Raw genomic sequence first — 19,928 nt, 5'->3', positions numbered from 1 at the left:
AGAATCTGTACTTTACTAAGAAAGTGTAATCCCAAATATAACATATGTTACATTTCATCACTTTCTTCGTCACGCCGAAGACCCGGGTTCGATTCCCCACATGGGCACAATGTGTTAAGCCCATTTCTGGTGTCCCCCGCCGTGATATTGCTGGAATATTGCTAAAAGCGGTGTGAAACTTAACTCAGTCAGTCAGTCAGTCATCACTTTCTAAATGGCATTGTGTATTTCACGCCCAGTGTTCTCGAAATTAACAAACCAATTAAAACAGAGAGCGATATATATAGAAGACAATATATGTATTTAGTCAATATAACAACATGTATGTATCATATGTCACACAATATAAAATATATGTGTCTGTGTATTATAGAAATCTACAAATATATATGTGTCTGTGTATTATTGAAATAAGTGATTTCTACATGTGTATAAGCAATAAATATATAAAAGATGAGTCCAGATATTTCTTCTAATCTGTAATGTTCAGCCAGGATGAAGCAACTCTGACACATGGTCTGTGTAGTTCAGGCAAGGTTGGCGAGAAGGTCGGCCTTCAAGGACCGAATCCTAGCGTCGATGATTCGGTAGAGACGTCTACGGGCGGGATCTCTGCTGTCCTTGGATCTGCTGAATTTTAACTTCAGTAGCTGACTGTTCTTTTTGCAGCATTCGCACATCCTCAAACACATTCGGATGTGTCTTTATGGCATACTTGTTGATTTTGTTGTGCCAACCATCCAAATTATTGTTAGTTCTGTGTCCATCATTGTTTTTAAAATGATTCCAAGTTGGCCATGGACCTTCTACCCAGGTGGTAGTAACGTAATCCAAATGTATCCAAATAAACGTTTTCAACAGCAAATCAATAACCCTTCTACTCCCAAGACAAAATAAGTTGTAAGCTCTCTGTTTCTTTCCGGTATTTTCTTTTGCATGTTAAACTCCAAAATGGTAATCCTTCCAATCGCATAACGTAAAATTATAGTTTGTTTGCAAACTTTATTCTCTTACAAATTGTTAAAAGGACATTCTCTATAATTAACGTAATTCATTTTCTCATGAAACGAACGGTGCCAGCCCGATCTGTCGACAAATGAAATATAGGATGTTGCTAACCGTCGACAAAACAAAAAACCCGGAGTGTCGACATCGCGTGGTCAACAAACCTAGACGGTATTAATTAATGAAAGAGAATGTTTGCTTAGTGGTTTGCAAGTGGCTATGGCGGCTACAGCTATGCTCGTATCATGAGTAAATGAATTAAGTTGATTAAAGAGAATGTCTTTTTAACAATTTGCAAGAGAATTAAGGTTGCAAAAACAGACTATTATTTTACGTCATGCGAGTGGAAGGATTACCATTTTGGAGTTTAACATGCAACAACATCCGGAAAGAAACAGAGAGCTTACAAATTATTTTGTGATATTGGAGTAGAAGAATTATCGAAATGCTGTTGTAAACATTTAGCATTTGGGTATATATAATAGATCATGAATATTTTGTTACCACTGTCAAAATGGCAAATGCAATGGTGCGGGTTACATTGATTGACAACATTCAAAGAGGTCAGAATCTTTACCACAATGGATTCGAGTACAGAGTCAACAGACGCAGAGCTCAGAAAACATACTGGAGATGTACAGATGCAACCTGTCCATCATATCTGCAGACGCACCACTAGGTGAAAAGGCGACATAGCTGATGGATTACGTTACTACCACCTGGGTAGAAGTCCATGGACACTGCCAACTTGGAATCATTTTGAAAATGATGGACACAGAACTAACAATAATTTGGAAGGTTGGCACAACAAAATCCCGTCCGTAGACGTCGCTACCGAATCATCGACGCTAGGATTCGATCCTTGAAGGCCGACCTTCTTGCCGACAGACTTACTGACTTACATTACACAGACCATGTGTCACAGTTGCTTCATCTTGGCTGAACATTCAGATTACTTTAGTGCAGATATACATGTAAAGGAGTTAAGAAGAAATAACTGGACTCATCTTTTATATATTTATTACTTATACACCTGCAGAAATCACTTATTTATGTATAACACACACACAAATATATTGTGTGAGCTTTATGAAATATATATACAAATATTTTATATTGTGTGACATATGATACATGCATGATACATGCATGTTGTTATATTGACTGAATAAATATATTGTCTACTATATATATCACACTCTGTTTTAATTGGTTTGTTAATTTCAAGAACAGTGGGAGTGAAGTCACTCATGTAGAACATCACCTCCCTTTTCCCGGACTGTCGACAAGTAATTTGGACGGATTGTTTCTTGTTGTCGACAGTCCGGGCATAAACCAAACGAACGAACATAGCCACTTGCAAATCATTAAGCAAACATTATCTTTCATTAATTAACAACGTCACGGTATGTTGACCACACGATGTCGTCACTCCGGGTTTTTTGTTCTGTCGACGATTAGCAACATCCTATTTTTCATTTGTCGACAGATCGGGCTGACACCATCATGACAACATGAGATGTGACAATTATTACCCAAGCCCCTTGGGATTCACTCTTGCCTTTCTATGACATCCATATAATAATGCTTTGAGGGGTTGACAGGTGCACTTTTCCCATATGGGTTCACAATATTTTACCCCTTCATTCTTCTTTCCTTTTTGGTTGACCGAATAACAAGATGTCATGTCAGCCGCCAACTACATGGGTACCAGAGTGCGTCCAGACAAGCGTCCGTTGTTTGTTTCTATACTGTGACAGCCCCTGAGTTTAATAACAAGCTAAATAGCATTTGTCGGAATCCCACCATTGTTGACGCAGTTCTTCGTCACGGGTCATAGGGTTGTGTTTTGCCATACGAATTAAAACGTGGCCATCACAGTCATATGTCTTCTTCCTCTTGTAACGTTTGCACTCGCTGTTGCGATATGACATCCCGCGTCATGCTATGCCAATAATGTGCCACTAATTCGTATATTTTCTGAACGTCTACTTCTTGGTATGTCTGGAACAATTAATGTTTGGAACTGCCGTCGTTTATGTAGTCCACATAATGCAATTATGAAATTGATGTCCCAATGTGCTTAGCAGCACGTCAACATGCAATCCATACCTTTTGAGACATTGTGTGAAGCGTGTTGTTTGCATGTGCGTTCCAGTATGCATGGGTATGATCGATTAGTTTGGACTGAAATTATAAAAAAAATCCCTTTGTGTCAGAAGTGCTCTATACATGCTCTTGTGTATACATGTATATGGATTACTAAAGGAGTTCACGTCTTATACCAGATTTAATCACTGATCATGAACTGCACAACAACACACAGAAATGTTTCACATAAAATCTTGAATTGCTCTGAGACATGCAATTCATGAATAACGGTTGCAAGAATTGGGCGCGTTGGCAGGAACTTCATAGCAAGTTTGGAATGGAATAATCATTTCCTAAATCCATGCAGAATCATACAACTTTCAAATACATACTTAAAAAGTGGAACATCCAATATATATAGTATATTTGATATTTGGGTCTGGGTTGTTCCTGACACAACTGTGGCCGTTTTAAGTAAGATATTAGTTTAAATCAATTCCAAAACTGTCCTTTATTTAGTATATGTATGGGGGCATGGTGGGCGAGCTGTCTAAAGCGCCAGGCTAGTGACCCAGCGAGCTTGAGGTGCCGGGATCAAACCCACCTGTGACCGGGTATAAAAACCTTGGAGTCAACTTTGTGTGCAGACTCTTTTAGTGTTGTCACAACCCCAAGTGTACAGTACACAACCCTGTGCACTTAAAAGAACCCACGAATCCGTTGGTAAATAACCAGATGGTGGCCACATGAATACGTGCAAACACCTAGTTGCGGGTACAGCAACGTGCAGTAAACTTGATTTAAACATATTTTTATTCATGAAGATGAATTGGGATTGGTGAACAAGCATTACTGCTTATATTAACACCGCTCCCATGCAACGTATAATACAACATGAAATGGAGGATTTGACGTCATCGATACTGACCATTGCATAAATATAATATTTTTAAATATATATAAATATATACAGATTACATGAAATACAACTATTCTCTAAGTAGTCATAAGTTAGAGAGTTACAGTTGTGTGTGTAACAAGCCATTGTAGAAATATAAATCAATCATGAGAAGGTTGTTGAGTAAATTTAATTATTTTCCTGAGAAAATTTGAAGCGTTGTGTCTTGGTTATATAATCGTGGACGGATTCAACTATTTTCTGGTTTACACAGGGAGTAAGTTCTTTGTTTCCCTTAAGAATGGCATCCAGGTTAAAACCGGTAATGTAAAAATACAAATTAAGTCTTATCCGAGTATAGTTACGGCAAGTGAGGAAATAGTGTAGGGCGTTTTCGCTCTGATATCCATAAGAACAACATGGGCTGTCTATTAAATGTCTGTTATACTTATCGGCGTTTAGGTCACTACATCCGAGCCTGAGGTGGCAGTGAACGATTTGGCAAAAACGAGTGCCATAATTAAGGTCAAAGTTAATCATATTTTTAGTTTTTGTAATTAGGTTTTTAAATTCTGTGAGATTACATGACGCTTTGGAATTTGGTAGGGCATTCCATAAATTTATTGTGGCAGGTAAAAAGGAATTAGCATAAGAGGCAGTCCGACTGTAAATTCCTTGTATTTCAGAGTTATTCCTCAAGCTGTAGTTTGTAGTTCCGGAGACGGAGTTTGGGATCAGGTCACAAAGATATTTTGGCAATTGGTTGTTGTACATCTTATAGAAAAAAGTGAACTTCTGGCAATACCTTCTATCTTGCAAGGACTGAGATTTGGTTTCATTATAAAGTTTGTTATGACTTGTGCCACGAACGGCACCACATATAGTTCTCAGAGCATCAAGATGTAAATTTTCTAATGTACGCGATTGCTCAGACGTACAGTTATCCCAAATATGCGAACAATAGTCAAATATTGGCAAGATATAGGACTTGGCCAAAGTACTGTGACTAATACTATGTGTCCCAGTCCACCCAGCTGTGAATGGGTATCTTATAAGGATTGGAAAGCCGCAATAACTTGGTGCGCCTAGTGGCTTCAAGAGTTGTATGATCCCCAGGGTGTTGAGATTGACAATACGATGTGCCGTTGAGACTGACATCCAATGATCGAGGGGGGAAAAGAGCGCCTTGAGCATGTACTAGTTGCGTGGATATGTGCGCTATATAAATATCCTATATTAAGCTGACTGAACTGGGCAGTATTACACTGAGACATCTTAGCGTCACGACGTTCCTTAGGCTTACTTTAACACAACGATCCGTTAGTGGATCGGAGCCCAGAACGCTTATTACCTTATTAATGGTAGCGGCAGATGTGTCCCTCAAATATAATGTTACTACGATTTTAATCTTCAATGAATATATTATGGTAAAGAGTAAAACTATACAGGTGCATCCACATTAACGCTTGTTTCCCTTTAATTTATAAATGACAACGCATGTCATCGTATCCCAATATATATGTTGAGGATGATTTCTGGATTGTTTGTCCAAGATTTGATTATCTACAAACCGTTGTCACATAGCTGTCATACAGGCCGTATTAACCCATGGCACGCTTGTCAGCTGTCAGTGGGCCGCCACGAATATAGGACCATATTGCTAATCTATACACGTTGTGACTTGCTCTATATGTATATAGTTGGGGCGGTGTATATAGTAACCTCGTGTGGGGCAGTGGGGTAGTCTAGTGGTTAAAGCGTTGGCTCGTCACGCCGAAGACCTGGGTCCGAATCCCCACATGGGTACAACGTGTGAAGCCCATTTCTGGTGTCCTCCGCCGTGGTGTTGCTGTAATATTGCTAAAAGCGGCGTAAAGCCAAACTCAATCAGTCAGTAACCTCGCTGACTTGGTTGACACATGTCATAGTATCCCAATTGTGTAGATCGATGCCCATGATGTTAATCATTGGATTGTCTGGTCAAGACTCGATTATTTACGCCACATAGCTGGAGTATTGCTGAGTGCGGCGTTGAACAACAAACCAACAAACACACCTCGAGGTGAAAGCGTTCGCTCGTCACGCCGAAGACCCGGGTTCGATTCCCCACATGGGTACAATGTATGAAGCCCTTTTGTAGTTGGTACAAGCCAATTACGATGGATGAGCTAAAGACGATTTCTGACAAAGTAATGTTTGTGATTAAGAGACACAACCTGAAAGACCATGTGTAGTCTTGTTATTTTGACAAAATGGTAGTCACTCAAGTGCCTAAAAGTCAAGTTTAAGTTGAAATTTTATTAACTGCTGTTCAACTGACTACACACTGAGCTAGAAACGTTAACCACTAATTGTTCATATTTATTTTTGCATACTCATCAATAAAAACATTAATATTAAAATATGAATATTCAGGTGTTTTTATGACACTGGAATGGAATTGGTCATTTCACCAATTATGAATGATATCAGTCACTGATACATCGGAAACGTTAAACTCCTTGGCCACACTCCAAATTATCGTGCACTTGCGTGTGATTGTAACGTGTGTTAGCGAGAAACATTGCAGAAACAAATATAGCAGCAATTATGCTTGTTCTTATCTCTTTTTTACATAAAATGTCCAAACGTAGAGATTGTCATCGAGTATCTGTCTGTACGCTTGCTGTTGGCAACGTACGCTGCCCTGCAAGTCATTTGCTAAACAGGCTACAAGGAATGATCTACTGGGCAACATGTTTTGTTTCTGAATTTCTCACCTGTATAGTGGCCGCCAACCCGATAATAAATATAAGATTTTATATTTTCTGAGTGTTGGAGATAAAGGCTGCAGGTAGAGGACAAGTGAACATTTACAAGAAAGCTAATTGTTGACACCCTTCTGCCTTACATTTCATTTATCAATACCCTGACATATATTAAAGAATAAACAACTTTTTAATAGCCGAGGTGTCTAACTTTGTGACAGTAACATCTGATGTAATCTATTTTTGTGTTTTCTTTGTTGTTTTCTGTTGCTATTGCTTGCACCAGTCTCTGTTATGGATTCAAATCTGCAAGTTTGACAACAAATGATTTTTCTGTATCTATTTTTTAATTCCTGAATACCAAAGACAGCAAAATATATTAGTTTTTTAAGATCTTTTCCATACACAGCTTTCCCATAGCCATTCCTAAACAGACAAAATAAATCAGAATCAAAGTTACAATGCACTCTTTTTTAAATTATTGTAAACCGGGATCTTAACATGGATCAGGGCTATTACATCCCATCAGCTTACAACCACCTAATCCACAAATAATTACCCACTCCCCAACCCTGGCCTCCCACTAATCCCCCACCGCCCTGGCTTCTGCACTACATTCACTAATTGTCATGGTAATCCCACTCATCTCATGTTGTTATCCTCAGCTCATCATCATGTTATTGTAGGGCATCATGTACCTTTCTTTCATGCTTTGTTTCCCCACCCTTGTTATTGTTATCTCTTTATCTTATCTTGTATATAAACTGGTGTACTCCTTCATTTCCCAATATGCTTGAAAACGGTATAAGTATCTATACCTAAACGTCGCCATTGTTAAAATAAAGAAGTTGATCATCCATAAAGTCTTGTCATCCCTATTGTAAACCAACCGACCCAACTTAAGATGACGGTGGCTACGTGAAACACATAACACAAATGTTGCCCTTATCTGTCTACACCATCCATCTCTATGTCTCCAGATGAAATCCGCCCAACTCAAGCTGTGAATACATCTTCAGAATACATCTGTAGAAAGCGGCCAATGAACTTTCGCAGTGTGCAGAACTCGGCACCTGTCGCCTCGATGTTCCATCCCCGAACAATGCTGTGCGATGCGCCATGGGCTTGTGTTAGGGCATTTGGTGGCCTGGCATTCGGTGGACAGCATTCGATACAATCACCGTTTGATATACATATTTATGTACGGTAATTTTGATATATATGTAGAAAAATAGTATATTTGCTAGTGATTATACGATAGTAGTAATACAGGATCTTCTCTCTTCTCCTTGGGCTTGTAAGTACGTATATTTGGACTATTGGCAATTTCGCGTTTTCTCCTGCAGGTATTACAGTAATCTTTGAAAATGATTAACATATTTTTCAGTTGCAACTGATCCTGCCTTGCATCCCTTGTGTGTTGATTAGTTGTATTTCATAACATGATCGTTTGGTTATTTATTTCTGAGTTGTGGGTTGATTATGCAAGGTGAAAATGCATCTCAGAAACCTTAGAGTGAGTGAGTTGGGTTTTACGCCGCTTTAAGCAAAATTCCAGTAATATCACGGCTTGAGACACCAGAAGGGGGCTTCACTGATTGTGGGGAATCACACCCGGGTCTTCACCGTGACGAGCGAACGTTTTAACCACTGGGCTACATTTCAGTAAGTAGACATAACCACTGAGTGAAACAGACATTAGACGTATCTAATGATATGTCTAATTTGTAAGTATTGATAAATTTGGAACATTTGAACTGTATGCACGTATGTTATAAAGGAATTTCATGGAAGTCCCTCCCTCGCGAAAGTAAGACACATTTTTACACAGGCACTGTTTGCAATTACCTTCTCATTAGAGACATAGTTTCCCTGTATAATGAATGTATCGATACATCATCAAATCCGCAAAATGTCAGTGACTGTTGGAGTATATGCTGCTCTGTTATGTGTGTAAAGCGACAGGGTCGTAAACTGTAAATCTAGATATATCTGTCAAATAACAAACCAAGACAACAATAAATTAATCTCAATATACGGGGTATACAGTAGTGTAGGATGGCATGGTCTCGTGCCGTGATGATCAGTTGATTATAACACTAGTCTGTGTATATATACTCAGAATAATAAAAAAAAGTGAAAATTAATGCAATCTCTTCGGTGTTATTCCAAACATCTTCGGAAGCGGGAAGAGCTGCTGGAATCATCGCTATCATTTCCATCATGACTGCTGAGTATGTCAAAAAGTGGTTCAAGCTGAAAATGTTTTCTTGTTGAGCAATATCGGCAACGGAGTATACAATCTTTCCATTTCGTCCCATGATAATCGCTTGAACAATAAATGCTTACTTATGCGATGTGTTTGGATGTGGGTAAACTGTTTTCAATATCCTTTTGACTGCATTCCATTGTTACAGAAAGGTCGTGTTGGTATATATCCTTGCACGGCTCCCACGCCAGAGTAACCAAGGTAATAGCGGTATGAGGACGTTCGTCTTAATGTCGCATTATAATAGAATGTTCAAAGGCCATGAACTATGAAGCACAAAAAACTCCAGTGAAGAGGATAGATTATCATCGGCAACTGTCAGTGTAATTGGTCGCGTTTTTGCTCATTAACAGTTTGTCCAAACTTGATTAATGAGGATGGTTGTTGCAGTTTATTGTTTAAGCACACAGGTAACCTGTTTGGTGATCTTCAAGGAATTCTGTTCGAGTTGTTACTCGTAACTGCCGTGAAGAACACCTTTCACCTGTTCTGAATATGCTCCACTCGCAACCGGATTCAATTTAGAATTTCGCGTTTTGACCATAACTACGGCAACACTTGTCACATTGGCAGCATCAGACTTGGGGTTATCTCCGTTATGACCAACATCTACTGCCACTGTTAAAAGCCACAGTTTTATGTTGCCGCATATTCTCCTACATCTTAGTTTAAACATAATCCGTTCTCGCCACCTGCTGTCACTACCCAAGTCGTTCTCGCCACCTGCTGTCACTACCTGAGTCGTTCTCACTACCTGCTGTCACTACCCATGTCATGCTCACTAGCCGCTGTCACTACCCAAGTCGTTCCCATCACCTGTTATCACTATCCAACTCGTTCTCTTCACCTGCTGTCACTACCCATGTCGTTCTCACTACCTGATGTAACTACCCAAGTCGTTCTCACTACCTGCTGTCACTACCTGCTGTCGCTACCCAAGTCGTTCTACCTACGTGCTGTGATCACACATGTCGTTTTCCCCACCTGCTGTCACTACCCAAATCGTTCTCACCACCTGCTGTCACTACCCGACCCGTGAAGATCAGGGGTAGAATAGGTCTTCAGCAACCCATGCTTGCCACAAAAGGCGACTATGCTTGTCGTAAAAGGCGACTAGCGGGATCGGGTGGTCAGGCTCGCTGACTTGGTTGATACATGTCATCGGTTCCCAGTTGCGCAGATCGATACTTATGCTGTTAATCACTGAATTTTCTGGTCCAGACTCGATTATTTACAGACCGCCGCCATATAGCTGGAATATTGCTGAGTGCGGCGTAAAACTAAACTCACTCACTGTCACTACCCATGTCGTCCTCACTACCTGCTGTCACCACCCAAGTCATTCTCACTACCTGCTGTCACTACCCAACCCGTTATCTCCACATGCTGTCACTACCCATTTCGTTCTCTCCACCTACTACCACTATTCAACTCGTTCTCGCCACCTGCTGTCACCACCCAAGTCGTTCTCACTACCTGCTGTCACCGCCCAGTTCGTTCTCACTAGCCGCTGTCACTACCCAAGTCGTTCTAGCCACCTACTGTAACTACCCAAGTCGTTCTCACTACCTGATGTCACTACACATGTCGTTCTCACTAGCTGCTGTCACCACCCAAGTCGTTCTCACTACCTGCTGTCACTACCCAAGTCCTTCTTACTACCTGCTGTCACTACCCATGTCGTTCTCCCCACCTGCTGTCAGTATCCAACTCGTTCTCGCCACCTGCTCTCACCACCCAAGTCGTTCTCACTACCTGCTGTCACCACCCAAGTCCTTCTTACTACCTGCTGTCACCACCCACGTCGTTCTCACTACCTGCTGTCACCACCCAAGTCATTCTCACTACCTGCTGTCACTACCCAACCCGTTATCTCCACATGCTGTCACTACCCATTTCGTTCTCTCCACCTACTACCACTATTCAACTCGTTCTCGCCACCTGCTGTCACCACCCAAGTCGTTCTCACTACCTGCTGTCACCGCCCAGTTCGTTCTCACTAGCCGCTGTCACTACCCAAGTCGTTCTAGCCACCTACTGTAACTACCCAAGTCGTTCTCTCAACCTTCTGTCACCACCCACGTCGTTCTCACTACTTGCTGTCACCACACATGTCGTCCTCACTACCTGTTGTCACTAGACTCACTACCCAAGTCGTTCTCCCCACCTGTTGCCACTATCTAACTCGTTTTCGCCACCTGTTGTCACTACCCAAGTCGTTCTCACTACCTGATGTCACCACACATGTCGTTCTCACTAGCTGCTGTCACTACCCAAGTCGTTCTCGCTACCAGCTGTCACCACCCAAGTCGTTCTCACTACCTGCTGTCACTACCCAAGTCCTTCTTACTACCTACTGTCACTACCCAAGTCCTTCTTACTACCTGCTGTCACTACCCATGTCGTTCTCCCCACCTGCTGTCAGTATCCAACTCGTTCTCGCCACCTGCTCTCACCACCCAAGTCGTTCTCACTACCTGCTGTCACCACCCAAGTCCTTCTTACTACCTGCCGTCACCACCCACGTCGTTCTCACTACCTGCTGTCACCACCCAAGTCATTCTCACTACCTGCTGTCACTACCCAACCCGTTATCTCCACATGCTGTCACTACCCAACCCGTTTTCTCCACCTACTACCACTATTCAACTCGTTCTCGCCACCTGCTGTCACCACCCAAGTCGTTCTCACTACCTGCTGTCACCGCCCAGTTCGTTCTCACTAGCCGCTGTCACTACCCAAGTCGTTCTAGCCACCTACTGTAACTACCCAAGTCGTTCTCTCAACCTTCTGTCACCACCCACGTCGTTCTCACTACTTGCTGTCACCACACATGTCGTCCTCACTACCTGCTGTCACTAGACTCACTACCCAAGTCGTTCTCCCCACCTGTTGCCACTATCTAACTCGTTTTCGCCACCTGTTGTCACTACCCAAGTCGTTCTCACTACCTGATGTCACCACACATGTCGTTCTCACTAGCTGCTGTCACTACCCACGTCGTTCTCGCTACCAGCTGTCACCACCCAAGTCGTTCTCACTACCTGCTGTCACTACCCAAGACCTTCTTACTACCTGCTGTCACTACCCATGTCGTTCTCCCCACCTGCTGTCAGTATCCAACTCGTTCTCGCCACCTGCTCTCACCACCCAAGTCGTTCTCACTACCTGCTGTCACCACCCAAGTCCTTCTTACTACCTGCTGTCACCACCCACGTCGTTCTCACTACCTGCTGTCACCACCCAAGTCATTCTCACTACCTGCTGTCACTACCCAACCCGTTATCTCCACATGCTGTCACTACCCATTTCGTTCTCTCCACCTACTACCACTATTCAACCGTTCTCACCACCTGCTGTCACCACCCAAGTCGTTCTCACTACTACTGCTGTCACCGCCCAGTTCGTTCTCACTAGCCGCTGTCACTACCCAAGTCGTTCTAGCCACCTACTGTAACTACCCAAGTCGTTCTCTCAACCTTCTGTCACCACCCACGTCGTTCTCACTACTTGCTGTCACCACACATGTCGTCCTCACTACCTGCTGTCACTAGACTCACTACCCAAGTCGTTCTCCCCACCTGTTGCCACTATCTAACTCGTTTTCGCCACCTGTTGTCACTACCCAAGTCGTTCTCACTATCTGATGTTACCACACATGTCGTTCTCACTAGCTGCTGTCACTACCCAAGTCATTCTCGCTACCAGCTGTCACCACCCAAGTCGTTCTCACTACCTGCTGTCACTACCCAAGTCCTTCTTACTACCTGCTGTCACTACCCATGTCGTTCTCCCCACCTGCTGTCAGTATCCAACTCGCTCTCGCCACCTGCTCTCACCACCCAAGTCGTTCTCACTACCTGCTGTCACCACCCAAGTCGTTCTCACTACCTGCTGTCACCACCCACGTCGTTCTCACTACTTGCTGTCACAACACAAGTCGTCCTCACTACCTGCTGTCACTAGACTCACTACCCAAGTCGTTCTCCCCACCTGTTGCCACCATCTAACTCCTTTTCGCCACCTGTTGTCACTACCCAAGTCGTTCTCCCCACCTGTTGCCACTATCTAACTCGTTTTCGCCACCTGTTGTCACTACCCATGTCGTTCTCACTAGCCGCTCTCACTACACATATCGTTCTCACCACCTTCTGTCACTATCCAACTCCTTCTCACCAAATGTTTACTACCCAAGTCGTTCTCTACACCTGCTGTCACTATGAGAGTCATTCTCTCCATCTACTGTCACTACCAAAGTAGTTCTCACTACCTGCTGTCACTACCCAAGTCGTTCTCTCCACCTGCTGTCACTACAAAAGTCGTTCTCACTACCTGCTGTCACTACCCAAGTCCTTCTTACTACCTGCTGTCACTACCCATGTCGTTCTCCCCACCTGCTGTCAGTATCCAACTCGTTCTCGCCACCTGCTCTCACCACCCAAGTCGTTCTCACTACCTGCTGTCACCACCCAAGTCCTTCTTACTACCTGCTGTCACCACCCACGTCGTTCTCACTACCTGCTGTCACCACCCAAGTCATTCTCACTACCTGCTGTCACTACCCAACCCGTTATCTCCACATGCTGTCACTACCCATTTCGTTCTCTCCACCTACTACCACTATTCAACTCGTTCTCGCCACCTGCTGTCACCACCCAAGTCGTTCTCACTACCTGCTGTCACCGCCCAGTTCGTTCTCACTAGCCGCTGTCACTACCCAAGTCGTTCTAGCCACCTACTGTAACTACCCAAGTCGTTCTCTCAACCTTCTGTCACCACCCACGTCGTTCTCACTACTTGCTGTCACCACACATGTCGTCCTCACTACCTGCTGTCACTAGACTCACTACCCAATCGTTCTCACCACCTGTTGCCACTATCCAACTCGTTTTCGCCACCTGTTGTCACTACCCAAGTCGTTCTCACTACCTGATGTCACCACACATGTCGTTCTCACTAGCTGCTGTCACTACCCAAGTCATTCTCGCTACCAGCTGTCACCACCCAAGTCGTTCTCACTACCTGCTGTCACTACCCAAGACCTTCTTACTACCTGCTGTCACTACCCATGTCGTTCTCCCCACCTGCTGTCAGTATCCAACTCGCTCTCGCCACCTGCTCTCACCACCCAAGTCGTTCTCACTACCTGCTGTCACCACCCAAGTCCTTCTCACTACCTGCTGTCACCACCCACGTCGTTCTCACTACTTGCTGTCACCACACATGTCGTCCTCACTACCTGCTGTCACTAGACTCACTACCCAAGTCGTTCTCCCCACCTGTTGCCACTATCTAACTCGTTTTCGCCACCTGTTGTCACTACCCAAGTCGTTCTCCCCACCTGTTGCCACTATCTCACTCGTTTTCGCCACCTGTTGTCACTACCCATGTCGTTCTCACTAGCCGCTCTCACTACACATATCGTTCTCACCACCTTCTGTCACTATCCAACTCCTTCTCACCAAATGTTTACTACCCAAGTCGTTCTCTACACCTGCTGTCACTATGAGAGTCATTCTCTCCATCTACTGTCACTACCCAAGTCGTTCTCACTACCTGCTGTAACTACCCAAGTCGTTCTCCCCACCTGCTGTCACTACCCAAGTCGTTCCCCCCACCTGCTCTCACTATCCATGTCGTTCTCACTACCTGCTATCACTACCCAAGTCGTTCTCCCAAGAAACCAGCAATGAGTGATCGACCCTCCAACTGTGGTATTGATGTGGTTTTACCTTCTACGAAGCACTTTCTGATCGACATTGTATTTGTGTTGCTTTTCAAGTGCAAAGTGAAAGCATTTACTCATCATATTTTATGTAAACGGATCAATACAATTCAGTGAAAACATTCCAGTAAGCATTTTACTTCCTTGGTTGTCATAATGACATAGTCATTCGTCTTCAATGTCTTTGATCTCTGGACCATTAATCAAAGGCCTTCTGGAACAGTGGCAGCAAAAACCATGCCTTGGAGAAAAAACTCATAAAATATTTATGCTATGCGACCTTTCAGTCAAAAGTAGGAGAAGGATTTTTAACCAGGGCGATTGATCTCGATGAAGATCAGTGGCACAGACACCTACTCACCCATGTTGAAAAAGTGAGAGACTGCCTCCGTGGTGTAGTGATTAGAGCGTCCGCCCGGAGAGCGGAAGGTCGCGGGTTCGATCCCCGACCGCGTCATACCAAAAGACGTTAAAATATGGTACTTGTTGGTCCCTGTCTGGCGCTCGGCATTAAAGGGTACAACAAGGACTGGTCGGCTCGGAGTCAGTATAATGTGTCTGAGTGGGGTATTCATGCTTCACTGTGGCATGGTATCTCAGTGGGCTAGCACTATAAAACCAGCTTAAGTCTGGGCTAGTACAAGCAGCATACATACGCATGCAAGTCGTCATATGAGCGAAATATTCTCAAGCACGACGATAAACCCAATTTCACCTCACCTGAAAAAGTGAGCCTCAAGTGCAAATGGACATGCGCTGACCCTCTTCTCCCTGTGTAAATCTTTGGTGATGGGGTTAGGGTGTTGAAGAGAGTGGGAGCCCTTGATGTCAACTCGTCATAATAGTATGTGCATCATCTATTCAGTCGATCTTGGATGCGTCGAATTCACTTCTTGTTTTCAAGTAAAGCACTAAATGTCCCTTGATTTCAAATAGTGAGTGAGTGAGTTAAAATTTATCGTCACCTCGGCAATATTGCAGCCATAAAGTGACGAAAAATGTTTTGCATACACAATAAAGATGTGAAATAATCAGTCATCACAGAGTCTCACAGATGGTGTCCAAAACTAGAATGGAAATCTAAATCTATTTTATTTACGAAGACAATACCATATAAAAACAAGCTATAGGTCGCAAACAACTGAAGGTAAATCACCATACCAGGGATCATGGGGACTTACAGTGCTTTTGCTACCTGCATGGACCCTAGTTGCATTTACACCACCCCTTCAGTCGCTGGCGATTCTAGGAAATGTTTAGCAAACAGTTTAAAATAACAAAAATACTACGTTTAAAATTCTGGCAAGTTTAAATTTAATTTTAAAAGTGTTTGGACTTACGTACGCTCTCAGGAGGACAATATTTTTACGATATTTTAACTCCCTTTGAGGATACAACTACTAACAACCGCAGCTACTAATTTATACTTTATCAAATAAATATATTTCCTTTGAAAATTCAATTATTAAGTTATAATTAACATTATAAAAAAGATCCTTAATTTTTATTACATTAAAATATTTATCCCTTGTGATGGAAAAATCTTGATTTCAAATACTGTAAATCGACAAAGTTTTGCGGGCAGGAAAGTTTTGCTAGTATTGCGAATGAACTCCAGGCGCAAAACTTTCCAGGCGTAATGACGTCTCTCATTTTGTTAATCAATTATTCCCAGCCCATGTAAATTACGTGATCAAACAATGTCAATAAGTCCAGATGTTCGCCTACCGGTAATATTCCTTAACACAATGTACTTACTTCACAGCAATCACTAACATATTGCGTCTACTCATGTCTCCAAATGAGTGAGTGAGTGAGTGAGTGAGTGAGTGAGTATGGTTTTGCGCCTCTTTTAGCAAAATTCCAGCAATGTCACGGCGGGGGACAACAAAAGTCTCGAAATGAAGTGTAGTTGACAGTAAATGGATATGCATTATTACCTATTTTATTTCCCCAAAAGTCACAAGTAGTGTAGCTGGACGATCACATTTCACCAAAGTGCTTTCACAGTGGAAATAGCGACATCGCGCGAAACCTCATTGGTGACAGGTTAAATTGTTCCATGCATAAAAACTATCCGTCAATACACCAAAAACTGTCGCATAACCTTAGTTATGATCATAAATATTTTACATTTATGGAGCACAACCTGCAATTAAAATGGCACAATACTAGAATATATTTCTCTTTATAAAACAATAGTTTCAGATACTATCTTTTTAAGATCACTGCATCAGAATTCATCTCGGTATATTATCGAGTACGTTTTAACTAAATCACCGGTAGGGGGCGTGTGCACGTCTTTGGTCTTTTCTTGTATGTTCGTTCACAGCGAAGCGATACGGTGTATTGTCAACAATTCGACTTGTTTTTACAAGAGGAGGACTCGCAAAACAATCACGACGTAGAACTGGCTTGGTTGTTGATCACGCGAAACACTGACGACGGGAAACTTTGTCGATTTACAGTAACTGTGCGTACGAGAACGTTTTCAGTCAACGAGTTTCTGTACGTTTGGAAGCACTTAAGCTTGACTTGACGATAAACGTTTCAGTCCCTGGCTTTACAATGCGAATTAAGGTTCATTAGTACTTTTATCCAGGACAATCTATTTGTGACCCATTGAGACGAGTGATGTGAGTGGGTGGGTGACACTGTGTCATCGTGTCAAGTCGTGTTTCTCGCTTGATTGCTCCCTAAAGTACAAAAACACGTTGATTCAAAATATATGTCTCTTGAGCATAGAAGCCTTTGCTTTACTGATCAATGATGATGTGTTACGACGTTCAATATCAAGTGGACCGTTATGCTGTGAACCATTTCTATACTTGCTTAGACAGGAGTGCGCCTGTTTGCATACATTGCTGCAAAATCACAGCGCCTATTAGCATTTTCTAACAATGGCATTTTTCAGTTCCATAGCATGTGGGTGTGAGGTAAAATTGGGTTTAACGTCGCACTTAACAATATTTCGCTCATATGGCGACGTGCATGTATGTGTATGTTCGGCAGCTTGTACTAGCCCAGACTTAAGCTGGCTTTATAGTGCTAGCTCACTGAGATACCATGCCACAGTAAAGCATGAATACCCCACTCAGACACATTATACTGACTCCGAGCCGACCAGTCCTTGTACCCATTAATGCCGTGCGCCAGGCAGGGACCAACAAGTACGTTTTTCGTATGACGAGGCCGGAGTTCCATCGCAGTTGTTGTTGTTGTTGTTGTTGTTGGTGTTGTCAGTATTACTCTTACAGGTGAATCTCTCCGGTTGTTACACGAATAAATGCTAAACACCTGAGTTCAGTATCACTTTGAGCTTTCCTTCCACATGACGCTGACACACCAAAATAAGTGCCACGAGTTCTATCCTGAGTTTGGTTACCTTGGCTACCAAGCACAGATTCCAACGGACCTGCTACATTAGGAAACTATTTTGCCAGTTTGTGCTGCTGTTAGTATCGAAGTGTCAACTATGTCTTCACATATAGACTAGATACCAGAAAAGGTAGTCCTTTTTGTTGAATAACAAACCACGGATTCCACATAAGAATGCTGAATATTGTAAATCTGACAAAACGATGTATGACGTGGTTTCACGGCATTGTGAAAAGTAAACACCAAAGGCTGGAATATTCTTGAAACATGAGGAACATTGGCTACAAGAACGAGTTCGAGTTCGAGTTTAGTGTCGTGGATCGTTTTTGATAACTCTGAACCGTATCAATCCAAATCGGAAATTAATTCAGTGGTTGTACTTTTCTTGTTTTATTATTTCAAGTTCCCATTGGTCAGTCAGCGATTTGGCAATTATTTGATAATGATTGATATTTCAGATTCAAAACTCATATATAATCATTCATACCACCTCGACCTAATATTGCATATGAGTAATCATGATGTACCATTCCCTAATCATAATGATTACTCGTAAAATATCGAAAAACTTAGAAAAACTTCCATGGTAGAAACACTTCAAAGAAACAAACAATACTGTGACCCACCTGGCAGGCAGACAGAGTGACAGCGTTCATGTAACGCACGGGCAGCACAAGTCAGGGACCGTCTCAAAATATCAAGTGTCACTGCTGGTCGAGGACTCTAGCGGAATTACAACAGGTACAACTCGGCTGGCGTTAACGCCGTCCCGCAGACGGTATTCACCCTCGATTTTGAGAACACGGTCTTGCCACACTTCTGGGGTAATTCTCGCAAAACAAACATACACAAGCTCTTTAAAGCTTGAATGTGGTATTATTGTGAGCAATAAAATTCTTACAGTTACCCCAGATCAGCTCGATGGGATTGAGCTCACAGTGCCTTACTGGTGTACGCAGAACTATGTGGCCTTGTTTTGCAGCTAGTTCGTCAGTGATGTACTGGATTGGCTTTTTGTGCTGCCGGGTTTTCTCCATCAGCTGGGGCTTTGTTTCCGATTGCCTGTAAGGCACGTTACAGGAAGTGGGAAAATCCTGCAACCGAGCCTTGAGATTGCTCATGGTGAGTGTGATGGTACCACGGACACGCAGGTTATGGTAACTGGCGTTATCCAAAATGATAACGCTTGGTTCATCCAGCTTCGGTAAAACCTGATGTTCGAACCAATCCAAAAATACCTGCCCATTAATCACCATCAGATTTCTTGGCCTCAAAAACAAAGTCACAACCCCCAATCAGTCCCACGCTACGCGTTCGGCTTCAAATGAAATTTAGAGACTATCAATTCGGTCTAACATTCATCTAATTTCCAAACACAGTATGTTTATCTCCATTCTACCATAACTGATTTAAAATCGAACTTCCTCGTCCTGCGGAAGACACTGCGTAATCCGGCATTGGACGAGAGGCGAATTGAACTCGACTCTGAAGGGAGTGGTAGGTGCCGTTCGTATTTTTTTTTAACATTGCAACATAAAAAATATTCTGTCCAAAGAAAACGAACAACTGTTTATTCAATGCAATAATGTAACACCTAAGAGCTTGGTTTTTATAATCATAACTCCACATGACCGAAACCAGCCTGACCGTTATCTTGAGAATTTCCCATTCTAAACGGCAACAAATATACCATTTACCAGGTAGGTAAATGCTTACGAACGTTTTGCTTCACAAATAGGGATAGATAGGGATGTATATTTACAAGGTTTTCTGATTTGTATGTTAGATATTGTTTGTTTATGTTTTGGGCTGTGT

General features: G+C 42.6%; 1 long non-coding RNA gene across 1 annotated transcript; it reads right to left on the bottom strand.

Moving 5' to 3' along the window:
* Nucleotides 1–1,568: 1,568 nt before the first annotated feature.
* Nucleotides 1,569–18,746, bottom strand: LOC124273308. Its single transcript, XR_006897610.1, has 3 exons — nucleotides 18,736–18,746; nucleotides 14,265–14,267; nucleotides 1,569–1,653 (listed from the first exon to the last, which is right to left on the bottom strand). It is a non-coding gene; the product is annotated as an uncharacterized LOC124273308 (long non-coding RNA).
* Nucleotides 18,747–19,928: the final 1,182 nt, after the last annotated feature.

Source organism: Haliotis rubra, unplaced genomic scaffold (assembly GCF_003918875.1).
Source record: "Haliotis rubra isolate DU_JTF1 unplaced genomic scaffold, ASM391887v1 Scf1794, whole genome shotgun sequence".
NCBI classification, from domain to species: domain Eukaryota; kingdom Metazoa; phylum Mollusca; class Gastropoda; order Lepetellida; family Haliotidae; genus Haliotis; species Haliotis rubra.
The sequence above is the reverse complement of the archived record's forward strand: the minus strand, read 5'-3'. Positions and strand labels throughout refer to the sequence as shown.